This window comes from Monodelphis domestica, chromosome 1 (genome assembly GCF_027887165.1).
Source record: "Monodelphis domestica isolate mMonDom1 chromosome 1, mMonDom1.pri, whole genome shotgun sequence".
NCBI classification, from domain to species: Eukaryota; Metazoa; Chordata; class Mammalia; order Didelphimorphia; family Didelphidae; genus Monodelphis; species Monodelphis domestica.
The window spans coordinates 401360280-401387199 of record NC_077227.1 but is presented as its reverse complement, the minus strand read 5'-3'; positions in this window follow the sequence as shown (position 1 = coordinate 401387199).

Sequence of the window (26920 nt, the reverse complement as noted above, 5' to 3'; positions counted from 1 at the left end):
CTTCAAGGCTGTTGCATCTGTTTAGTCATTTCAGTCATGTCTGATTCTTTGTGACCTCATTTGGGGTTTTCTTGGCAAAGATCCTAGATGGTTTGCCATTTCCTTTCCCAGCTCATTTACAGATGAGGAAATTGAGGTATAGGGTTAAGTGACTTGCCCAAGGTCACCCCCCCCCCAGTGGGTGAGGCCAATTTTAAATTTAGGAAGATGAGTCTTCCTGATTCCAGGCCTGGCATTCTCTCCAGGCCTCCATATCATTCTCTATAAAATGAAAGAACTCAATTAGATGATCTCTGAGGTCCTTTTGATTTTCGGAGGATAAAGTACCATCTCTGGAATCCCAGGACCAGGTTTTATATTTCAGCTCTCCGGCTTACTAGTCATGTGAGCTTGGGCAAGCTGGACTTAACCTCCCTAGACTTCAGTTTCCATGCTAAAGTGAAGGCATCTAAGATCTTCGATAGCGCTAGATCAATGATCCTACATGTTGTCTGCAGGGATGTGATGGAGTGGCTCAAGACAACTTATAGTTAAGTTTCCAATGTGAACATTTACACCTCAGAATTTGGCAAATGCTATCCATCATGACTGGTAGAGCTTGATTTATTGTTTGTTTTTTTGGTTTTTGTTTTGGTTTCTAGACTCAAAGAAGTGATGGAAAAATATTAATAATGCCAATTATACTTAAATATATCATGCATACATTTTCCATTCCCCACAGAGCTGGTTATTAAACATTTAACAGCATGCCCCTGATCGATGAGAAAAGGCCCAGCCTATGAAATGGAAATAAAAATTTTCAACTTCTGCTTTGATAAGGAAGTAGAGCTGTACTGAACGGATCCTATTGGCCCTGAGAAGACTCTAGGAGGCTTCTTATCCCTGATAATGTCACTATCTGACTAGTACCAATCACCCAGAGAAACAAAGGTTAGATTAGAGTAGTCTTTTAAGCCTGGACACTCTTTAGCAACTTTCAGTAGGATTTGCTTCTTGGAAATGTATTTCAGTTATGGAGGGCAGCTAGAATTCCCATCTTTTTTAGCTCTATATCTGTGATCCATCTAAGGACCAAGAATGCCCAGCCCTACTGCCAATGCTGAGCATAGTTGTTTTTTTTCTAACTCTTAACTTCTTTCTTAAAATCAATACTAAGTAGCATTTCCAAGGCAGCAGAATGGTAAGAACAAAGTAATTAGGAAGTGTCTGATATCAGATTTGAACCCAGAACCTCCCATCTATAGGTCTGACTCTAACCACTGAGCTGCCTAGCTGCCCTGGCATAGTTGTTTTAAAGCCTTTCTCTCCTTTTGGTCCCAGAAGGAAAAGGAGTAACAGGGGTGTTTCCAACTCTAGCAAGAAAGAATCGCTATTTAACCTCCCTGGGATTGTGCAGCAATGATTCAGGAAAAGGCTGACAGGGATATTAGCCGTGTGGGTTTTTTTTTTCAATCCAGAGCTAAGAGAAACTGCATGGTCAGGAATAAAGAGGACCAAGAGAGAGCAAGGAGACAGAGAAATAATCAGAATTAACTAGAGAGAGAGAGAGAAAGAGAGAGAGACAGAGAGAGAGACAGACAGAGAGAGAGAGACAGAGAGAGAGAGAGAGAGAGAGAGAGAGAGAGAGGGAGAGAGAGAGACAGAGAGAGAGAGAGAGACAGAGAGAGAGAGACAGAGAGAGACAGAGAGACAGAGAGAGAGAGACACAGAGACACAGAGACACAGAGAGAGAGACAGAGAGAGACAGAGAGAGGCAGAGAGACAGAAAGAGACAGGGAGAGAGAGACAGAGGGAGAGAGACAGAGAGAGAGAGACAGAGAGAGAAAGAGAGAGACAGAGAGAGAGAGACAGAGAGAGACAGAGAGACAGAGAGAGAGAGACACAGAGACACAGAGACACAGAGAGAGAGACAGAGAGAGACAGAGAGAGGCAGAGAGACAGAAAGAGACAGGGAGAGAGAGACAGAGGGAGAGAGACAGAGAGAGAGAGAGACAGAGAGAGAGAGAGACAGACAGACAGAGACAGAGAGAGTGCAAAAGAGGGACCATGGGAAAGGGTAGGAAAAGGGAACTGGGGAATTAGTAGGGAGAAAAATTATCAAGGTACCAGAAGGAAGGGGTAAAGGAAGGGTTGGGAGAGGAATGACATTTAGAGGACAGGTGAAAACAGAACATGGAAAACCAAAAAGGCGCAGGAGGCTGAAAGGAGACACAGATAACCGGAGAGGGGGGAAGATGGAGGGGAAGACGATAAGCGAGCAGTGACAAGGTGAGTCAGACACGCTGGTACTCAGACCTGCGGCATCTTCTACCCTGTCATTCCAACAGTTTCTGAGGCATAGGTTGGCTCTTGAGCTCAGAGGAAGTAGGAGTGCTCCCAGGCACATATACCTGGTTCTACATTTCATAGTGTCTATTGGCCCCCTAGGAAGCTCTGCTGATGCTGGGCAATGGGGACTCTGGACAGTGCAGCAGAGAGCTTGGCAGGCGCTCAGAGGGCCAGGACTAGAATCTATCCCATTCCATTCACAGATCTCCAGAGGTCTCAGCCAGTCAGATCTAGCTAGAGCTAAATCTGATTTAGGGGATACTGTAAAGACCTCCAATCCTATTTCAACAAAGTATAGAGAGTAGCTGGACTAGGTTTCCAAAGGGCTGCCTGGTTTATATTCAGAGAGGTACTGCTTTCATGTATAGAAGGGAATGCTTTGAAATCAGCATTCCCTTTGTTTGAAAATAAATGGGATTGAATGTTCTAGATTGTCCTCTTTTAATACCCCCTAAACATTTTGTTTGACATTTCAGTAGAGGCAGAGGCAGAGGGGGGAAAAATCTAGATTCTGACAGTCTCTCCCTTATCGATTACTTTTTGTGTGATCTTGGGCAGGTCATTGCACTGAGCCTCAGTTTTCTCATCTGTAAAATGAGGAAATTGGATTAGATGGTCTCTGAAGTCCTTTCCAGCTGTAGATCAATGATCATATGATTTCATGCCTGGATTCTGGATCTGCCCCAAAGTCTCATTTAAGCTCTCCCAGGCTCAGTTTTCTTCCCTGTAAAATAAGGAATTGGAGGAAAGGACCTCTGAGATTCCTTCCAGCTCTAAATCTATTATCTTGCTTAGTAAAATCTCTTCTTGGGCTACTATTCAGATAGTATCACAGCCATCCCTGACCCCTGTCCTAGTGAGCCCTTTTCTAGGTATCCAGGAGAGAAATGTGGATAGCTAACAGTTCAACTCCAGGGAAAACTGAGTTTCATAATGCTGACTAACCAAGAAAGAAGCACCAGGCCAAGCTCACAGAGCTGCCTGCTTGTCCCTGAGGCTGAGAGCACTTAAGTGTATTCCTAAGAATCATGGTGTGCTCTCATGAATGGCTTTCTCCGTTGTCCTGCTGGCTCCCAGGAGGAGCTCCTTCTTCAAGGACTAGTTAGCTGTACAAACATACCATTTGCTCTCAAATCTCTTTGAACTATTCCCGGGCTCAGGGAGTAATAATTGGATACTCTCACCTCCTCCGGCCTACACTCTGGTGGGTCAGATATGTAAACATCAAACTCAAATAACAACCCCCCAAATTTAATTTATTTCTACCTAAACAAGTTCTTTTATCATAAAGCAATAAATTTGTCTTGGTGCTAGCAATTTGTTGCGGGTGACATAACATTGCAAATTGATTAATCGCTACTGTACACAGCAAAATGAGAAAAGCAAGGAATTATTATGAATAGCGTCCATCTGATACAGTAGGGATTCATTATTCAAAAGTGTTTGCTAGTGGTTAGCTATCCCCTTGTTGCAGATTACATTCATTTGCAGACTTCCTACATCATGCTTACACAAATCAACAAACATGCATTTATTAAGACATAGAATGAAAGCTATTTAAAAGTGAAAAATTGCCTTTTTCTTTACTTTTTTTAAAGCAAATGCATACTTTGGTGGGATGCTGCTGGACGAACACATTAGAGTGTGTCACACATTGATTTCCTTCAGCTGCCTTTCCAGTGGAGGATGCGCAAATGCCTCACTTAATCGGCATGCTCAGAATTGCCTGGCTCCCAGACCAGACATTGCAGGGCCTGATGGCTCTGGAAATCTCATCTCAGGCTCCTGAGATTTAAGCAATATGCCTGGAAAGCCCTGCTCCAGAGGTGAACCCCATGGAAACATTCAGGAAGTTGAACAACTCTTTGGAAATCCACTTGGAATTTAGTGCTAGAAATATCCCTTATATAATGCAGGTACACCATTAGTCTGGAAAACTTTTGGTTTGCTATTATAACACTTGTAATTATAATTTATATATAATTTAATATTATAATTGTAGAAGTTGATTCATTTCCCTCTGTCTCACATAGAGGGCATGATGGAGAAGACAGAAAGCTTTGGCTTCCTTCTTTTTCTCTGGGTCCCCAGATGGCTTTGGAGGGAGAAAGGGTTTCTTCAAGTAACTTTTCCTACTCAAGTGGTATTATAAAAAAGGAATTAGAGATAGAGGCAAAGACTCTGGGTTTAAAGCCTGGTTCTACTACTAATGGCAACCTTTGTGACCTTGGCCAAGTCCCAGACCCCTCCTGGACATTAGTTTCCTCATTTGTAAAATGAGAGGGTTGAACCAGATTAAATTCAAACAATATTTATTAAGTATCTGGTAAATATAAAACACTGTGCTAGGTGATGGGGATACAAAGGCAAGGAGGGAGCAGAGTTCTGGAGGAAGGGGGGCACATTACATATATGTAAAAAGAAAACACAAAGTTTGTACAAAGCTACATGAAATTATTTCCAAAGGGCACTAATAACTGAGGGTATATGGGAAGGTCGTGTTTAGGGGATCAAACTCAACAGTATCTGGAAGGAAGCTAGAGATTCTTCTAGGCAGGATGAGAAGGTTGTACATTCTAGAAATGAAGGACCATTTGGGAAAAGGCATGGATGTAGCAGGTGATCTCTAAGGTCCCCTCTACCTCTATATATCTGGGTGGCCCAGTGAATCGTGCTAGGCTTAGAGGCAGGAAGTTAGCTGTGTGATCTTGGGTGAGTCTCTTAACTGATGTCTGCCTCAGTTTTCTCATCTGAGAGATGAACACAATATTAGCACTCAGGGCTATTGTGAGGATAATAAAATACTTGAAAAACACATTGCAATTCTCAAAGCACTTTATAAATGCTAGGTCTTTATCATTATTATAAAATCTATGATCTTCTTTCCTTTCCTTCTCCATCCTAAGCTTATCAAAAAACTTTATTTCCTTCTTTCACCATTGAAATACCTCATATCAAGCATTATTTTCAGACTATATCTCTGGGAGGAGAGAGTTTACCCTGGCCAATGGCAAACTCACACTTGTGGTATTGATTAATTCTGTTGACCCAGCAGATTGCTTAAAAATAGCCCCCAGATCTCTAGTTCCATAGTCTAATTAGATTTATAAGCTACTTTTCCCAAACTAGAAAGTTCCTATTATTTCTATTTTGGTTACAGTGTCATTAACTACTTTTCTTCCAGGTTTTAAAAGACTTTGCCTTGCAAGTGGAAAGTTTTTGCCCAGTCTTAAAAAACATTAAAAAAAAGGACCCCAGCGACTTTTCACATCACTCTGAGATGTGTGGAAACTATGAGACTTCAGCTTGTGATTCGGGTTCCAGTATTTCTTAGATCAAAGCAGAGTTATATACTTTTTTGTTTGAAAGTGAATATTTTTGTTTGAAATTTGGTCTGAATTGGTTAGCTGAACTGGCATATTCATGGAACCATAGAATATTTGATCAGGGAGGGACCTGAGTTTACCTTATCCAACCCCCTTATTTTCTACACAAGGAAAAAGAGGCAGAGGGAAATGAAATGTCTTGTCCAACCATACATCTAGCTGGTGGCTAAGCTGGATGTAGAAGTCAGCTCTCCTGACTCTAATGTTAGTATTTCTTTTTAACCCCTTCCCTTCTGTCTTAGAATCTATACTAAGTGTTGGTTCCAATGTAAAAGAGCTGTAAGGGCTAGAAAATTGGGGTAAGTGACTTGTCCAGGGTCATATAGCTAGGAAGTGTCTGAGGCCAGATTTGAACCCAGGACCTCCCATCTCCAGGTCTGGCATTCTATCCACTGAGTCACAATGTTAGTATTTTTTAGAACAAGTGTTCTTCACTTTCTTTGGGTTATAGGTCCCTTTGGCAGTCTGGCAAATCCTATGGACTCCTTCTATGTACATTGATTTAAATAACTGAAGGAAATGTTGAATTTCAGTGAGAAGTCAGTAAAAATAAAGATATAATGTTTTCCCATATAAACCCACAGATCCCCTGAAAACTATCCATGAAATCATTAGGAATCCATGAACTCCAGATTAAGAGCCCTTGTTTTAGAATATAACCTCCTCAAAGTAGGAATTGTTTCCTTCTTTGTGTTTGTATCGCTAGAATCTAGCAGAGTGTCTGGAACACAGTAGGTGCCTAATAAATGTTGGTTGATTGGCTTTTGATCAAGTCCCATTCCATCCCCTCCATCTAACACAATTGCATTACATTTCTCAATTTCTTACTGTGTAAATCCAGACAAAGAAGATGATAAGTGTCTCCAGGGACCCCAGTGACCTCCTCCCCATTTATTCCCCCACTACTCTTACTGCCTTTTCTGGGCTCCCCTGGTCAAAGGAAGCTTTCTGACTCTGGGGCCACTCTGTCTGGGGTAAGCTCCATAAGACAAGATGAGCATCAGTCCATGTGCTAATAAATCTATTTATAGTAGTACCAGAAACTCCACAAATCTGAGTGTGCTGGGGGCAGGGAGAGGGCAGGCTATGTGGGCTCTGTCAGAGAAAATTTCCTTCAGAACAGATGTTGGCTTTTCTTTGTACACCCCTGGCTTTCCGCCAACACGGGCTAAGCCCGCCGTCTCCCAACTTTCCATTAACTCGCATTTAACTCAGCATCTCCGGAATCCTGAGCACTGTGCTGCGCCCTGATGTGGACAGGATTTATGGATTATGTTACAACTAGGAAGATAGGGGATGTGATGGCTGGGGGAGGGAAGATGACCCCACCTTTTAGCAAGGAAGACCCACCTAATGTTCCCAGTTCAATCTCCTCACAGATCCTAGGATTGAGTGTGGTGTGGGAGAGGAGGAATCAAAGACCATTTAATCCAAACGCCTCACTTTTGCAGATGAGGAAACTGAGAGCCAAGGAGGGAAAGCAAAAGAAGCATGGCATCCTGGATGGAGCGTTTGCTTTGGCTGCATATTTCATCCTGCTCGAGTTCAAATCCTGCCTCTGACACTTACTGGTGGTTATCCTACAATCACAAATCTAGGCCTCAATTTCCTTAGCTGTAAAAATAAAGATGTGGAGCTCAATGACCTCTAAGATCCCTTAGAACTCTATATCTATGATAAATAATTAAAGCCACACAGGAAGTTAGTGGCATTGATGAGATGTAAACTTAAGTCTTTTCACTCCACATTCAGTATCCTGGAGCCTAGGGACATGGGTCTGGGACATTAAGCCCTGGGATGAGAATGGGGAGAGTATGATCCAGGAGGATCCTTTTCTGATTGGTATAAGTAGCTAGGACCATGCGACAGAAGGGAGTAGGGCTCGGACATATTGAATTACATGTAACTCATCCTACTATGTTGTATTTGGGGTCATACAACCTTGTCCTTTGGGAGAAGAACAGGATGGTTAATTACTTAGCCCATAGTTAAGGGGAAAGGTATAATTCAAATACCCCAAGACCCCAGTCAATCAAGAAATTTCCTGATTGGTTAAGAGTGGGGTTGGGATTAGAATTCTTTTTTTTTAAACTTTACCTTCCATCTTGGAATCAATACTATATATTGGTTCTAAGGCAGAAGAGTGGTAAAGACTGGGTAATGGGGGTTAAGTGACTTGCCCAGGATAACACAGCTAGGAAGTGTCTGAGAGCAGATTTGAAAGGGATTGTAATTCTTACAAATGAACTTCCTCCTGATCCAGAGATGAGAAGATCCCAAATCAAAATGAAAGTGTTCTGAAAGAAATGATTCTTGGGGAGGGGGGGGGATTTTATTTAATTAGTTAATTTAGAATATTTTTCCATGGTTACAAGATTCATGTTCTTTCCCTCCCATCCCCCAAATCCCCTCCCATAGTCAAAGAGCAATTCCACTGGGTTTTACATGTGTCATTGATCAAGACCTATTTCCATATTATTAGTATTTGCATTAGGGTGATCGTTTAGAGTCTACATCCCCAATCATATCCCCATCGACCCATGTGATCGATCATATGTTTTTCTTCTGTGTTTCTTCTCTCACAGTTCTTCCTCTGAATGTAGATAGTGTTCTTTCTCATAAGTCCCTCAGAATTGTTATGAATCATTGCATTGCTGCTAGTAGAGAAGTCCATTACCTTCGATTGTACCACAGTGTATCAGTGTCTGTGTACAATGTTCTCCTGGTTCTGCTCCTTTTGCTCTGCATCAACTCCTGGAGATCATTCCAGTTCACATGGAATTCCTCCACTTCATTAAGAAATGATTCTTGAGTTGGCAATGTTAGCTAGTTAGGCTAGTGTAAGAAGCTTGTAAACCATATACAGCCCAGATTGACTTGTTTGTCAATTCTCGGAGGGGGAGGGAAGAAGGAAAGGAGACAACATGAATCAAATAGATTTGGAAAACTTATGTGTAAATTTGTTATTAAAAAAAAAAGTTTGGAAGCTACTGTCCATGCTGGATAGAACTTTTTTACAGGGCCCTTACTTTTGTTATTTCTGTTAGTCTTCTTTCCCTTGTAAATAAATGCCCTGAGAGAAGACATGCACTGGGGCTTTGGGGTGTATGATAAGGAACACGGGAGGGAGAGAGTGGCTGGGGACCAGAGCCAGATCACTTGCACTTAGTTGCAGTATGTCAGGGACGACATTATGGAAATTCAGGACCTAATCACACTAAGGTGTACAGAGGAAGTGGTAACAACTTTTCATGCATCCTAGAAAGAAGGATACTTACATGGATAACCTGTCTAGGGCAAAGATTCCTGTAGTCTGTTCAGGGAAGGAGTTGATTTTCTGGGAAGCTGAAATTCTAAAGACCTTGGCTTAGGGGAAGCTTCACTGTGAGTAGGGGATATCACAGGAGAGGAATGGGCAGCTCTTAGGGACAGAGGCTGCTTCTGGAGGACCCTAGAGTCTGAACTTCATAATCCCCATGCCTTTCCCTGCATCTTACAGAAATTTTAACTTCTAATATCCAGGAGTATGGGGCAAGGGAGGCCACTAGGGTAATTTGGAGGGGTTGAGCAAGTTGAAAGGGAACTATCATCTCTAATAGGTAGAAACTCCATGCCCAGGGCAGTAAACTCACTGTGCAAAAGTCTGACCCTCCTTTCTTGGAAACCTTTGGAAATAGGAGGAATCCCTTTTGGGGAAGGCAGGCTTAGATTGTGGTCCATGTGGTCTGGTAAGAACACACTTAGATGACTACCCCTAGGAGTCCATGATCCCTTATACAACTGAATATGGCTCATGCATTTTTTTTCATTTTTATTGTCATGCAAAACACAAGTCCATAAGGGTCATTGATGTAAGAGCTATAAAATTTAAATTAATTTTCATATTCAATAACCCCAAGTATTATATTTTATAAAGTTTATTAATAATCATTTGAAATAGAAGACATAAAAGAACAAAATTAGAAAGCCTAAGTAAGAAACATGTGGTTAAAATTCTCCTGTCTGACTCCCATCCAACCTCCACAACCACCTTCCCAGGAAAAGAGAGAAGGTGGAGCTACATAAAGCTTACATCTTCCCTACCTTAGTACAGTAGGGTAAATGCACAAATGAGATGCTGGGAAAGAGAGTCATGGGGAGCAAATTCTAATTACACAGAGCAAAATCATACATAACCAAAACCCCAAAATAAAACCATGAATACATTGATATGAAAGACGACTCCAACAGCTCTTTCTCTGGAGATGGATAGCATTCTGCATCATAAGTCTTTTAGGATTGTCCCAGATCAGTGCATTGCTGAGAGTAGCCAAGTTTTTGCTGATATTCATTGTACAATATTGCTATTATTGTGTACACCATTCACCTGATTCTGTTTATTTCACTCTGCATCAGTTCCCGCAGATCTTTCCAGCTTTTTCTGAAATCATCTTGCTTATGATTTCTCATAGCACAATAGTATTTCATCACCAACATGGACCACAATTTGTTCAGTTATTCCTCAATTGATGGGCAGCCCCTCAATACTTTGCCACCACAAAAAAGAGTAGCTATAAATATTTTTGTTCAAGTAGGTCCTTTCCCCTTTTTTATTATCTCTGTGGGATACAGACTCACTAGTGGAATTGTGCAAAGGGTATGCATGGTTTTATAGCCCTTTGTTGGCCCATGTATTCTTTCTGACACTGTGTGAGATATTATTCATAGTATAACTTTAAAAGCCCAAATCAGGCTTGCCCTCCCCACTTCCCATTCAGACTGTGGGTACTTCTAGTCATCCAGCACTATGAAACTAGGAGAAGCACACCTGGGAGAAGATGAAGCCTCACAGTGCTTCAATTTAATACAATTGCATAAAGACAGAGCAGCTAGACTAGGGCTGGTGCATAGGAGATGTGAACTGATCATGTCCTCTCATGAGAGTGAAAAATTGCATTGCCTTCAAAGAGTTTAAAATTATGTTGGGGGCAGCTAGAGGGTATGATGGTTAGAGTGATGGCCCTAAAGCCAGGAAGACCTGAATTCAGATCTGACCTCAGAAAATTACTAACTGCGAAACCCTGGATATTGGTTTGCCTCAGTTTCTTCATCTGTAAAATGAGGATAATAATAGCACCTACCTCCCAGGGTTGTTGTAAGGATCCCATGAGATAATAAGTATAAAGTACTTAGCACAGCTCCTGGCACATAGAAAATATATATAAATTATTATTATTATCTTGGGGAGATGATACATGTAAAAGTTCCAGATCTACAATCCTATGATACATCAATGATTGTGAATAACCAAATATCTGATAGTAATACATGTAAAGGTTCTGAAAATAGAGATTTTTGTAGACTGGAGTACTCCTAGTTGGAAGAGACTTCAGAGGGCATCTTGGCTAATCTGTACCTAAGGAAAGTGATCATTAATCCACTGTTACCTGAGGTAGGTCATCATATTTTTTTAAAAACAATTTTTACTGATATCTTTTGTTGTTTGTCATCCATGATTTCTACCATATATCCACTCTGCTGTCCAGGAAACCATCCCTTATGAATAAAAGATAAAAAAGAGTGGGGAGATAGTTCAAAAAAGGGAATCAACACATTTTTTAAAATTTGACATTATATGCAATGTTTCCAGAGTCCCTCACTCCTTCAAAGCAGACAGAGGACTGCCTTTTCATCTCTTTCTCTCCTTTGGGACCAAGCTTAGTCTAGGTGATATAGGGGATAGAGTGCTAGATCTGGGGTTAAAAAGATCAGAGTTCAATTATAGTCTCAGATACTTAGCTGTGTGACCCTGTGCAAGTCACTTCTGTTTCCTCAGTTTTCTCACCAGTAAAATGGGGATAATAATAGTACCTACCTCCCAAGGTTGTGATGAGGATTAAATTAGATAATAATTCTAAATTGCTTAGCATAGTGCCCGACAGTTAGTGATATGAGTTAACTATTATTTTTATTATTATCATAATATCTTTTATGCTCTTAAATCATTATTTTGGGAAATTTTTTTCCTTACCTCAAGCCTACAGTTCTCCTTTGGCATCTTTAACCCATTGTTCCTAATTTACTTTCTGGGGCCAAGCCCAATATGTCTTATCCTTCTTCTTGGGATAATTCTTCAAATATGTGCAAAGAGTTGCCATACTCTCTTCTTAGTATCCTCCAAGCAAAATATCTACAAACCATTGATCCTCATATGGCCTAAACTTGGGCCCTTCTGGTTGCTCTCCAAATTACCAATGTCCCTCCTAAAATATGGCATCAAGAACTGAACATGAGGTTCTAAATGTGGTCTGACTAGGCAAGATACAGCAAGATAATGTAACAACCAAAACTCCCAACCCAGTCTTGGATACCAGATCCCTCTTAGTACTTCATGGAAGATGTGGGATTTTAATCCAGCCATAAAGACTGTCGTGAAGCAAGTTGGTACAGTGGATAGAACAAAGGGCTTAGAGTTGGAAACCAGAGTTCAAGTCCTACTTCATGTATTTACTAGATATGTGATCCTGGGAAAATTGCCTAACCTCTCTCAGAATCAGTTTCTTCATCTATAGAACGGGAATAATGACAGCACCTAACTCAGGATTATTGTATCAATCAAGATAACAATATGTTATATGCTTTATTATTATTAATTTTGGAATCTCCTTATGGGTCACTATTATCAAGTTAACCATGTGCAAATATTCATATTTAAGAGCCTATGTGAGGACAGGAAGCATGTGTTTTTTTTCCTTCTCCAAACCCCAGACTTATTGAGGAATAGAAGATATCATCCTCATATCTGTATAATCTGAAGAAAGGAGCGATAGACTAATATCCTGTTAGACAATAAGTTTCTTAAGAGAAAGGGCTGATGTTTTGGTTTCCATAGTGTCTAGCACATTGGTAGATGGATGGATGGATAGATGGATGGATGAATGAATGGATGGATTGATGGATGGATGGATGGATTGATGGATGGATGGATGGATGGATGGATGGATGGATGGATGGATGGATGGGTAAATGGATAGATGAATGGGCAGACAGATGAATGAATCTGCTCACCATGGTAAACCACATCAACTAACAAGAACCTTCATAGCCTCTCTCTTCTTAATAAGATATGAAACCACACTTCCCAATCATCTGAGTAATACTTTGTGTCTCTACTTTGCAGCACAGTTTCTGCCTGTGTTTTGAGTATGATTAGAACATGAAGATTTCCTTTGGCCAGATCACATATACTCTTATTTTTTTTTTTGCCCTGAGGGATGGAGGTCTTTAGTTGGGGCAGGGTAGTGGGATGCCCTAGAACAGGTTCCTTCATTAAAACTGTCAAGTCCAGTTGGAAGAAAAAAGCACAACTTGACTTTGCAGAAGGTGTGAGTATGTGTGTGTGTGTGTGCGCACATGTGCATGCATGGGCACACAAGTGTTATGGAGGCTGGTTCTTCCCAAGGTTTTTCAGTTTCTGGGAAATGAAGAATTCCCTTGTTTCAGCGAAAACACCTCTGATCTTGGTTTTGCGGAGACGTACAATTTTCTTCGGCAACATGATAAATTATTGTTTTAAGCAGAATTTTCACTCAAATATCCATTTCCTTGTCAGATTAATTTGTTTTCAATCTGTTTCCTGTTTGATTTTTGACTAGTAATTCAGATAGCATATTAATAGAATAAAATTAACTTACTCTATTTCTCTTTCGTTTCATTCACTGCTTAATTAGGGGCTGTCTAAGCAGTTTCCCCCCAAACACCTGGGATTTTAATGGCTAGCACAGGAAAGAGTTATACTTGCTGTAGAACATTACTCATTCCCTTTCATGGAGATGTGAAAAGTGTGTTTTTCTTACAGAGAGCAGCCAGTGACTGAGTGTTTGACCTGAGAGTTCTGACATAACTAAGTGTCAGGGCTGTCATTAGGGTGGAGTAGCTAGAAGTCTCTCCCCAAGGCATCTATTGGGCCTCCATCAGTAATGGTCCATGCTCTCTTTCTCAGCCCAAAGGGGACACTTTCAGGGATCTTGTTGCTATGAAAACCTTCTCCAGACACCTATCATCCTCACCATCATCTCTACCCATCATCCCCCTGCCTACTGACTTTCCTTTCTCACTCTTCTTCCTCTGATTGTACCCCACTGAACTATCTTTACCTCCCACCCTCATTAGATTTCCCTTGGCACAAGAATTCTGAGATACAACTGAGTTCAATGTTTCTCTGTCTGTATTATAAGAGCTGAGGGGTTCCAGGGAGTTTATGATGACATTCTCTTCACACCTATAATTTCAGTAGTATGGGGAACTTCCAGTGAGGAAACTCCCTCTGCCAGTCCAGGTCATCAGCTTCTGGGCAATTTATAGTCTTAGAAAATTACCTAGAGTGCTTAAGGTTAAGTGACTTGCCCAGAGTTACCCAGCCAGTATATATCAGAGGTCTCTCTCACTCTGAAGTCAACCAGCTCCCGTCGCCTCTCAACAATGTACATGGTTGGGACTAGCCGAAGTAAGGAAAGAAATGGCATCATCTTCACCCAGTTCAGGCACCAATTGTACCCTTTTTGTTGTTCAGTCATTTTTCAGTTATATCTGATTCTTCCTAACCCCATTTGGGTTTGGTACTCCAGATACTGGAGTGGTTTTCTATTTCCTTCTCCAGCTCATTTTACAGATGAGGAGCTGAGGCAAATGGGGTTAAGTGACTTGCCTATGGTCACACAGCTACTAAATGTCTGAGGCCAGATCTGAACCCAGGAAAAGTCTTCTGACTTTAGACTCTGAGCTCTATCTACTGTGCTACCTAGCTGTCTCCCACTTTTTTTTCACAGTTATCCTTAAAGCCACTCTCAACTCTTTCTAATCCTATATCTTCCAATCTCCCAATCCCAAAAAAGCAAAGAGGATCCCAGATGGTGGGCAAGAACAATTGTGGCAGCATATATTCTTTATTCTTATTTGCTCCATGTTTTAACTCCTCAAAGCATTTTTCCAGTTTTTGCCTTACTTGTGTCTGTCTGATTTCCCTGTGATAGAGGCAAGGTAAGCATGTGAAGATGAGCAAACTGATGTTCAGAGATGTGAAAGAGTTTGCCCAAGGCCACACATGGAGTAAGCTGGTGTCAGGGCCTGGAGTGGAGCCCAAGCTGCCTGATTTCCAGTCCAAAGACTCTTTTCTTGATGTAATTCTTTGTCAGCAAGAATTTCTTTGGAGTAGAATTGAAAAAAAATTTAAAAAGGATTTCCAGACCGTACTGCTTTAAACTTCACCTATGTGATCTCGAACAAGGCTGCACTAATCACTGATCTTCTGACACCTTTGAAGGGGAGGAAGGATTACAGTGGGCATGTGGAAGAAGAGTCAGTGGTACTCGGCATCTTCTAGGATGTGAAATACATTTCACATCACATAGGGATGGAAAATCTGACTTCAGAAGGATACTTTTTTTTCTTTCAGGGTATGGATGAGAATAGGGACAGGGAGAAGGCTAAGGAGGGATAGGGACTAGATTTGTGATCCCACTGGCATGAGGAACTTCCTGACAGAGTTGCAATGGGAATAAGTAATTTGCTTAGGGTAAGTGATTTGTTTTCGTTGTTGTCTAGCATCCAACTTTGGGATCCCATTTAAAGTTTTCTTGACAAAGATACTGGAGTGGTTTGCCATTTCCTTCTCCAGCTCATTTTCCAGTTGAAGAAACTGAGCCAAACAGGGAAAAGTGACTTACCCAGGCTGACACAGCAACTGCCTGGGGCAGAATTTGAACTCACATCTTTCTGACTCCAGGCCTAGCACTCTATCCATTGTAACTTAGGGTCACACAAATAGTATATCAGAGGTAGGACTTGACCCAGGACTGTCCTGGCTTAGAGACCAGCCCTCTATGAACCATGCCATATTGCCTCTTAAAGCATAGAGACAGTCCATATAGAAGCAATACATTGATGAATGACTCCTTGTTAATTTTTGCAGAGGATGGGAGGTGGAGTGTAACCTAAGTTTCTTTATCAGTAAAATAGGAGTAGTGATAGTTTATCTACTTGTCATCAGAATTAAATAGACTCTTGTGGGAAAGGCTCACAGCATTTACCTTCTGTAACTACCATGACTTATGAAGAATAGAGGAATCTGGAAAGGGACTTTGGAAAGCATCTGGTCCACCCCATTCATCCATTTCATTTTCCAGGAGAGGAAATTGAGGTTCAAAGAGGGCATGATTTGCCTAAGGTCACAAGTAGCAATCAGGGCTTCAAAACCCACCTCTGGCTCCACATCTAGTGCTTGTTCCACCACAGCACATTTATCTCATAAATATCAATTATTATCAATACTATTAGATGCAATATAGCTAGAATTTCTTTTCTCTCTCTTTTTTTTTGGTTCGCACCTGTGATTTCAGTGCTATAAGTAATTCCCAGTGAGGAAACCACCTCTGCCAATTCACAGCAGCATCTTCTTGACTGCTTAAGCCTTAGAGAATTGCCTAGAACACTGAGCCACTGTGTATCAGAGGTCATTCTGAGTCCAGGCCAGCCAGCTCACATTGCCTCTCTCTGGATGATATCTAGCTCTGTGACCCTGGGCAAGGCACTTAACACTACTAAGCACCAGACACTGTGAACTGATCTTTTCTGATGCTCTTCATCTTCCCCTCTACCTATGATTTGGCACTTATTTTGGACTTATTTTTCTGTGTACATATTTTCCCACTATATCCCCTTACCCTAGCCATGGAATATAATTTCTTTATAGAGAGGAACTATCTATCACTTTTGTTTTCATAGCCCCAGGGCCTAACACAATAGCTGCTTTTTGTTGTTGTTCAGTTTTAGTTGTTTCCAACTCTTAATGACTCCATTTGGGGGTTTTCTTGCCAAAGATACTAGAGTGGTTTCCCATTTCCTTCTCCAGCTTATTTTATAGATGAGGAAACTGAGGCAAACAGGGTTAAGGGCCATGCCCAGGGTCCCACGGCTACTAAGTGTCTGGGGTCAGATTGGAATTCATGAAGAAGAGCCTGATTCCAAGCCCAGTGCTCCATCCATTGTGCCATTTAGCTATCCCAGTGCCTGCTTAGATAATGTTTTTTTTAAATTAGATTATTAAATTTTAAGGGGAACAATGACAGTCAAGGCTCTGAAGGCCTTTTTTAGAGTCTAAGGACTCAGTCCACTACCCTCTACCCTGACAGACTGGGTTCTGAAGCTCTAAATCAGGTGCCCCATTTGAAACCCTTGTCTGGGTGGCCTTGCACAGCCACCCCACTCCCGCCTCTCCTGAGCACTTTTCCTAACCTGGGAACACAGAAAAGAATGTCCTCTCATTTTACAGATGAGGCAACTGAGGTCCAGAATGGTAAAGTTAATTACCTTCAATTACTTAGGGCTGGGACCCTCTCAGTCCAGCAAAGGCCACCTTAACAGTAACATCCAAAGCCAGATTCTTCTAAATCATAGAATGGAAGAGTCTGGTGAAGTTGGGACACTGGCAGGGCATTTTTTATGTATCCCAAAAATATCCCTGTGAACTAAGACTTCAGAGATCTTCCCTGCTGATTGTTAAACCTTTCCCTTGCCTTTTCCCTTCTGTGGAGACCCACAAAGAAAGAGCTCACATCTTTGTACCATTTTAAAATACCCAACAAGCCTTCCCTACAGCATGGACAGGTCAAAGGTCTTGGCAAAATCAAGAATCAGAGACAGAACTTGAATTCAGATCTCCTGACTCCAGTGCCCATTTTACTACTTTGTACTCAATCTAAAGAAAGAGATCCTGAGATTCAAACTTAAAACCCTTAGTCAGGTCTGACTGAAGTGTTGTCCCTCCCGTATTCCTTCAGACCTCCAAGGCAGAAACGATACACCCTGAGCCTCAGAGAGAGATAGGGGAGAGGAGGGCACCTGGCCTGACTATCTGCCTGACCTCTGGTCTTGGAAATCTAACCTTGTCCGGGAGAAGTTGCAGTGCCCAAGCTCCTAGGCCAAGTGGGATAGATGTAACCTTTCGGCCCTTGCCCTGCAGACTCTGAGGCCTTGCCCAGGTACAGCCCTTACCTCAGCTAAGAGAGAGGAAGAGGAGTCACTGGGGGACAGACTATCCAGACAGGGGGGCTGGAAGACACGAAAGGATGGTCTGCCCGGAAAAGGAAACAGGGAGGCACTGGAGGGCTGCTCTAACTTGGGAAGAGGAATTCACTGAAGGTGGCCTGCTGAAGTGAAGGGGTTGGGGGCAAGAAGCCTTCTGAAATAAGGAGAGGTCACCAAAGGCTTTTAATTCAACCTGCCTAGTTGAGAGCAAATGGAGCAGCTTAACTGGGTGTCAGACTCCCTTACCCAACACATTTACACTCCCTGGGGGCCCAAGGCTGCCCTTTAACTGGCCTTGGCTGCTCCTACCAGGATACCTGATCCTCCTGGAAGCTGACACCTTAGCAGTGAGTGAGATCAGAGCAGAGAAGGGCCCCGAGGGATGTGCAGGCTATGGCTGGTGACTGGAGGACATGAACCTGAGCCTTCACTCCTCCGGCCTCCGCACATCCCAAATGCCTAAGTGAGACCGAGGGAACATCTATTTTAAAAGATGCCTGAGCAGAGGCCCAGTTATGTACTGTATGCCAAGGGCTCTCAGGACAGCTGCGATTCTGCCTTGGCAGGATTTCAACTCTCAGTGGTCCCTTCCCATCCTTCCACCTGGGGCCCCCCCTAACCTGAGCCTGCTCTGCTGGGGGATGGAGGAGAGGGGGGTTAGCCTGGCTTCACTGTGCAGTAGGGATGGAATCTCCAACAGCTGCCCGGGTCTTTGAACAGCTATATCTCAACAGTCTGAGTCAGCCTGACCTTTCCAGTTTGGACTATATCAAAGAAGAGACCCTTCCTTCCACACCCAATACGGTTTTCTGTCATGGTTTTGACTGTCAGAGGACACCCAGTGGTGAACACCTAATACTATCTAGAGTGCTAAGATGTTAGAAACAGCAGAGAAGTGAATGCCCTAAGCACTTGGCTAGAGAACTTCCTTACGACTGAGAAATCTTAGCCAAAATGATTGTGTGTGTGTGTGTGTGTGTGTGTGTGTGTGTGTGTGTGTGTGTGTGTGTGTGTGAGGGGGGGAAGAAAGAAAGGAAGGAAGGAAGGAAGGAAGGAAGGAAGGAAGGAAGGAAGGAAGGAAGGAAGGAAGAAAGAAAGAAAGAAAGAAAGAAAGAAAGAAAGAAAGAAAGAAAGAAAGAAAGAAAGAAAGAAAGAAAGAAAGAAAGAAAGAAAGAAAGAAAGAAAGAAAGAAAGAAAGAAAGAAAGAAAGAAAGAAAGAAAGAAAGAAAGAAAGAAAGAAAGAAAGAAAGAAAGAAAGAAAGGAAGGAAGGAAGGAAGGAAGGAAGGAAGGAAGGAAGGAAGGAAGGAAGGAAGGAAGGAAGGAAGGAAGGAAGGAAGGAAGGAAGGAAGGAAGGAAGGAAGGAAGGAAGGAAGGAAGGAAGGAAGGAAGGAAGGAAGGAAGGAAGGAAGGAAGGAAAGAAGGAAGGAAGGAAGGAAGGAAGGAAGGAAAGAGATTAAGCTAAGTAAATTACTTTAAGGATCCATATTTTCATTAGTGGGTGCATTCACTCCACCCACAAGCTCTGATGATGATCTTCAATATATCCTGTATATATTTTGTTTATACATAGTTGTTTGTATGTTTCTTCCCCCATTAGATTGAGAGCTCCTTGAGAACAGGGACTATATTTTGCCTTTCTGTATCCCTAATGCTTACCACAGTACTTGACATGTTGTTATTCAGTCATGCAGTTGTGTTTCATTCTTTGTGACCCTGTGGACCATAACACACCAATGCTAACCATGGTGTTTTCTTGGCAGAGATAATGGAGTGGTTCACCATTTCCTTCTCCAGTGAATGAAGGCAAACAGAGATTAAGAGACTTGCCCAGGATCACACACCTAGTCAGTGTCCAAGGCCAAATCTGAACTCAGGTCTTCCTGAGTCCAGGCCCAGGACTCTTTCTATTGAGCCATCTTGCTGTCTGACATATAGTAGGCCCCTAACAGATGTTTTGCCTGCCTACCTGATTGCAATCCCTCCATGCTTTAGAGTTTGGGGGGGAGTTGAGAATATCTATCAAATGGCAGCCAAACTTCTGGCGATCAGTCTCCCTGACATCCTTTAGGCCAATCTTCAAGTGACACACATAGTCTACCACTAGTCCCACACTAGAAGCCTTCTCAACTTGGTAGGACATGGCAGAACTTGTGTCATAGAATCTAAGAGGAAGGAAAAAGGGATCTCAGCAGCCAGTGAATTAAACCTGTGTTTGGCCAACTATTCTCCCTACAAAACTGCTGAGAAGTGATCTGGCCTCTGTGTGAAGACTTCTAGTGACGGGAACATGGGCACATCTGGAGGCAACCCACTCCACTCTAAAACATCTCTCACTGTTAGGAAATTGTTCCTGCCATGAAGCTCAAATATTCTTCTCTGAAATAGCCACACATTACTCCTAGTTCTGCCCACTGGGGCAAATCTACCTCTGATTCATTTGTTGGCTCTTCAAATGTTAGAAAACAGTAAGTTTTCTCTAAATGCCCTAAATCTTCTCTTTTTTAGACTAAGACTTTCTGGATATGTTTCTACTTGTCTCTCTGCTTCCTCAAATATGGCACGTGGAGTAGAACACTATACTCCAAATGTGAGCTGACCAATGGAACAGAAAGTCCCTGGCCCTGGACACTATGCCCCCTTCTCAATGCCACCTAAGGTGAAAGTAGCTCTATTGGTTGCCATATACAACACTTGCATGACTTTTTAACATCTAGGATCACTTCCTTACCACAATGAGACATAAGTGGATGACTTCAGTAGGAGGTAGCCAAAAAATTAAGAAAAAGAAAACAACCTCAGATTTTTATGTAAGTACATTTTCCCAATAGAGCAAAATTTGATCCAGCTAAGCACTAGTTTAGGTACAAAAAAAAAGGTTTTCCAGATAGCATTAAGTTCCATAAGATGAATGTGCATAGTACAGTGGAAAGATGACTGACTGTATAGAAAGAATCCCAGGCCAATTCCCATTTTGATTGACCCTTGGAAAATCACTGAAAATTTGGGCTTTCATTAACTTCATCTGCAAAATGAAGAGATAGGATCCCATGGCTTCCAAGGTCCTTTCCTTTGGAAATATAACAATTGTGTGTTTCTGTATGTGAGTTTTAAATCCCAACTGTCTCTCAGGCAACTTGAGGAAATGGGGTTTGCTGACATGTTTGGGAGTCAGGATTCAAATTCCCTTGTGGGACATATTAAAGCTGGAGTATGATGGGATGGGCAGTGGAGGGAGAGAAAAGCAAGACGCCCATTGGGGAAGAGACTTTGCATTTCTGTAATGGAAATCATTCCCAACTCCAATATGAATCTTTCTTCATCTGATCTTATAGCACCTTCCCTAGGAGTTCCTGTACATATCCTGGCTGAGTAGTTCTCTTTCCACCCACCCATCTGCAGCAGCTTAGGAGAGCGGACCCATGCTCAGATGCATTTGAAAGGCTCCATCTCCTAATGGCACCTGGAAGAATCCTAATATTTGGACTGGGAGGCAATTGTTTCTGTTACTGTTCCAAGCACCCCCAATGGCATCCTCTATTTGGGCCACAAGGGGATGGTTGGGGCTGAGCAGACAATCTGGAGCCAAAGAATTCCACTTACCCTACACCTGCTAATAAGCCTCTGTGTGTGTGTGTGTGTGTGTGTGTGTGTGTGTGTGTGTGTGTGTGTGTGTGTGTGTGTGAAAAGAGGGGTAGCTGGAATGGTCATTTGATATTAAAGGGTGTTTTCCCATTCTTTCATAGGGAAAGTGCCCATTCTTAGGGTCTTTTTTTTGGTAAATAATTGAAATTCTGACCAGCCAAAACTAACAGAGTACAATGCACGGTGTGTGTGGGTAAGAAATTGGAAAGGGGGTGGTTAGCTGGGGGAGCACATGCTTTGAGAGGGCCTGCCTCAGCTCTGGCGCCAAGTGGCTTGGTGGCCAATGGGCTCTCACTGAGAAACCTGCCCTGGCCTCTTCCTGCGGGTGCTCTGAAGACTCTCAACCAGCTTTTAACTTAATCCTCTATCAAGCTAAAAGCAATTTTGGCCTGGTCTGGAGGGAGATGCTCTTCTGGGATCTGTTCTCTGTCTGAAGAGAATTCTTCTTGGTGAGAGATGCTTGCTGTCAGGGAGGAAGGGTTGCATTTGGAAGTGTGAGCTCCTTGACAGGAGAGACTGGGTTTCAGTAATAATTCCTTAAAGGTATGACCCCTCCCAGGAAAAGAAAGATTTATCAAGAAACCTTAGAAGAACAAATAACTTACAAATCTCAAAAGAATGAATTTTAATGTGAATGACTGTAAGTGACAGACAAGCAGACAAGCAGGGATCTCAGCCTTTATCTTTCCAATGCTACTCAAAACATGGAAGGACAGTCCTAAAACCTTTGGTTTTCGGCTTTTGTAAGTTTTCGTTTATATTTTCCTTTTTATTGTATTCCCAAGTATTTAATACAGTATATATACTGAATACAGTAGGTATTTAATAAGTACTTTCTGGTTTGATCTGAAAGAATCCCTCTTAGCTTCTTTGGAGGTCTTTTATTTGTTTGTTTTAAACACCATAATCTCACTCTGGAACAGGGCAGCCTGTCTGAGTGGGTTCAAGGGATAAGGGGGCTTACATGGCAAGTCAGGGCTCTGAGCATTGGCATTTGTAGGGAGAAGAAAGATGCTCCAAGATGTGAAAAAAGACAAAAGCCATATACACCTACTAAGTATATGAGCTGCTGTTCAAATCCAGGGCCTCTGACTGCAACTAGATCAATTGACCCATAATAGGTATTTTTAAATTTTTTTTATTTTAATAATAAATTTTTACATAAGTTTTCTAAAGTCAGATGATCCATATTGTCTCCTTCCCATCTTCTCTCTCCCCTCCTGGAGCTGACAAGTACTGGGTTGTACAGTGTTATCACACCAAACATATTTCCATATAATCCATTTTTGTAAGCTAATAATCTTAGAGAACCAAAACACCAAATTATCTACCCAAATAAACAAGTAAAAAATCATAGATCAACAATATTCATTAAGCTCCTAATAGGTGCCCTGAACCGTGCTAGGCTAGGCCCTGGGCATCCAAGGACTAAAATGGAAAAGTCCTGCCCTCAAAGGGCTAGCATTCTATCACAGGGGACAACAGATAAATAATTTATGTAGCACTTTAAAGTTTATACAGTGACTTGCACATGTTATCTCACTTGATCTTCTTAATAACTTAATGAGGTGGGTGTTATTTTTATTCTAATTTTATACATGAAGAAATGGAGGTATACAGAGCTTAACTGACTTGCCCAGAATCACACACTTAGTGAGGTAAGATTTGAACTCAGATCTTCCTGGATTCCAGACCAGTGTTCTAACCACTGTGCAAACCCAGTTGCCTACATATATATATATATATATATATATATATATATATATATATATATATATATATAAATCATTAAAGATAATTTCTGAGGGGAGGGGAATAGCAACTTTGGGCATTTTCATAAGTAACATGTTTAAGGTTTACAAGGTATTTTTTTCTCACAACAAATTCTGAGAGAAAGGTAATTTAAACACTTTTATTGCTCTAATTCAGGTTCAGAAAGTCAAAGGTACAGAAATTCAAAGAAATTAAAATGACTTGCCCCTCAGCCACACAACAGGTGTATGTCAGAATTAGAATTTGAACCCAGGGCACTTGACTATATGTTCATTGCTCCTACCTTTCTGGAGACCTGATTACAAAGTAGAAAAAGTTTGCATGTGTTCCCTTTCTGTCTCCTTCAATGCCCTTTCCACCTTCTGAGCCCACCTCAGCCCTCCTTTTCTCCAGATATTACTGGATCCCATTCCCACAGGCTTAATTTTTTTAGATAATTCCAATAACTACTTAAAGGTATGACCCCTTCCAAGAAAATAAATATTTACAAAGAAACTTTAGAAGAATGAATAGCCTACAAATTTCAAAAGAATGAATTTTAAGACTTGTGACAGAACAGTGGGGATTTCATTCATCTTCCTGATGCCACTCAAAACATGAAAGACTGATCCAATTCTATGGCACTAGTATCAATATTGAGTCTACTCAACAAGTATTTCTTGAAGGGCCAAATGATAAATGATTGAAGGATACAACAAGGCAGTTTTTAGTAGAAGAAATCCAAGCTATCAATAGCCATAGTTTTAAAATGTTCTAAATCACTAATAATCAGAGAAATGCAAATAAAAACAACTCCAAGGTTCTGTCAGATTGTCAAAGTTTACATAAAAGGAAAATGGCAAATGCTGGAGGGGCTGTGGGAAAACAGTTGTGTTAATAAACGTTTAGCAGAACTGTGAATTCAGCTAGTCTGAAGGCAATTTGGAACTATGTTCAAAAAACTTTAAATTGTGTATACCCCTTTGACTCAGTGCTACTGCTACTAGGTTTATACCTTAAAGAGATCAAAGAAAGAGGGAAAAGACCTATAGACACAAAAATATTTATAGCAACTCTTTTTGTTGTGGCAAAGCTTTGGAAATTGATTGAGGGAATGACCATCAATTGGTAAGTGGCTGAATAAATTATGGTATATGAGTGTGATGGATTATTATACTATAACAAATGATGAAGAAGATGGTTTCAGAGAAATCTGGAAAGACTTATATGAACTAATGTGAAGTGAGTAGAAACAGGAACATAATTTATACAATAACAGTTATGTTATAAAGTCTTTAGAATTTTGAAATACTTAGGAAATCTGATCAAGGTAGGGACATAGAAGGGGAAAAATGCAGACCTAAAAATAAAACAAAATTAAATGGAATTTTTAAAATAAGCATTTATTAGACACCTAAGCTTTGTCCAAGTGGTAATGTAGAATAAAAATAGACAGTTAACATTGGAGTCAGAAAATACTGAGTTCAAACTCTAATGTTGACACTTAGTAACTGTGATCCTAGGCAAGTCACCTAATCTTTTCCTGCCTCCAACAATTCTCTGATGAGTATAAATGGTAAAGCTTGTATGTATCAGCTTTGGGAGAGGAAGTTCTCTTACAGGGTGTTACCTATACCATTGAAATCACTGGGTTTAATTAAAAAAAAAAAAGATGTGTGCAGGACACTACTACCTGAAGAACTGGGGAAAGGAGGGACAAGTTTGAAGAGAGAAAATTAAGGATTTCTCAGAAATCTAATTGGAAAGAAAAGCTTCACCTTCAGATCAAATACTTAATAATTGTTGTTTGATGAAAGACAAAACAGTTCACCTCTCTCTGTCTTAATATTGTCTACAAAATGGGGATAATAATCCACAAACTTTAAAAGCATATATATATATACATGCATGTATATATACATATATATATATATATATATATAAAATCACATCATTAAGAGGGAAGCCCTTGGCACAATATTATTTGACTATATTAAATGAAAGGTAATGAGGGCAATGTAAAATTATCAGAGTTATATAGGACAGTTCATTCAAAGTCAAAAATGTGTTACAAAGACAAGCAAGCACTGCAGAGAGAGAATCTGGAGCCAGAGCTGTGTTACAGGGCCCTTAAAAGATCCTCTTGCAGCTGGGAACCTGATACCTGCCAAATGTATTTATCTTTTGGAATTACAGAAGGGGCTGTGTTACTGGAGGTTAGACTTCAGCGTGTCTAATGCTGAGCTTTGACAAATTCCAGGCCCCTTTGCTCTCAAGAGTGGTTTTGTAAGAGTTAAGAGTGACTAGTGTACACTCTGTCTGATCAGGGGCTGGGTCCATGAGTTCCTGGACAGAGTGGGGTCCAATATCTGCCCTGAATGGAACCATACCGTACTGATCTGATCTGCAATAAAACTGCCCTAGGGTTCAGAAGACTTGTGTTCTAGTACCACCCACCTCTGCTTATTATTAACTTACATGGCCTTAAACAAGTCATCTTACTTCATTACACCTCAGTTTCCTCTTTTATGAAAGCAAAGAGTTGTACTAGATGATTACTAAAGCTCCTCCAAGTTCTGAAATTCTCTTCAGAGCTAACTACTACAGTGAGTCAAAGCTTTTTCTCAGGACCCTAAAATTGAAAGGTATCCAAAATTTAACATATATGCTCTTTCACCCAGAAACGATCACAGTAAATAATTCTCCCTCCCATTCAACTGAATTTGTCTCAATTATTTCTTGCATTATTTTTCTATCATGAATTACAAAATAGATTTGAAATTGGTTTGGGGTCTGATTTCTCAAGGCATGTTTTGAACCACTTGCCCCAGGCACCAAAAGTGCTAGTTGTTATTCCAAGTCTGTGATTCTGTAAATTTCCACTCAGAGGGAAGAGAGAAAAAAATGACATCTCCAAATGCTGATAAAGGAGTTCCTGTGTTCCAATAACCCAGGAAGCCTCACCTTTCATAATCACTCAACAAGGACTTATACTCCACAGGCCTGGTAGAAACTCTTCTTATGGCTCAACTCTGAGCAGGCTCTTTAAGAGACCCAGAAGACACCAACTTGGGAGTGTAACTAGTATGGACCTGCAGATATGAATATTTTGCTAAGTACTCATCAAAACTGATGTCCCCTGCTTTTGAAGTGAAAAGCATAACTACTACTATGTGATATAATATTGTTCAGGCATTTCAGTTATGTCTGACTCTTCTTGACCCCCATTTGGGGTTTTTCTTGGCCAACATCTTGGAGTAGTTTGTCATTTTCTTCTCCATCTCATTTAACAGATGGGGAAACTGAGGCAAATGGTGTTAAGCAACTTGCCTGGGTTCACACAGCAAGTGTATGAGGTCAGATTTGAACTCAGGAAAATGAAGTCCGACTCTAGCTACTACACCACCTAGCTTCTCATGTGATATCATAGAAAGTGCTGAGCCCACAATCGGGAGACTTAGGTTCAGACACCAGCTTTGACACTAGCTACATGCCAAAAGTAACCCAGTTCCCTGAGCCTCAGTTTCTTCATTTGTAAAATTATACCTTCAGAGATACATTGCCTACAACGCAGGACTCTCTCTTGTGAAGCAAACGTGCTTTTTAAATATTAAAGCATAATAAAATTGGAGCAGTCATTATTATTAAGTTAGATTCTATTACAAAGTGCTTCACTGTCCCACGATTAATTTATTCTACAGGTCTAAACAAGCACAAGAGAGAGGAAATGTAGCACACACACATATTA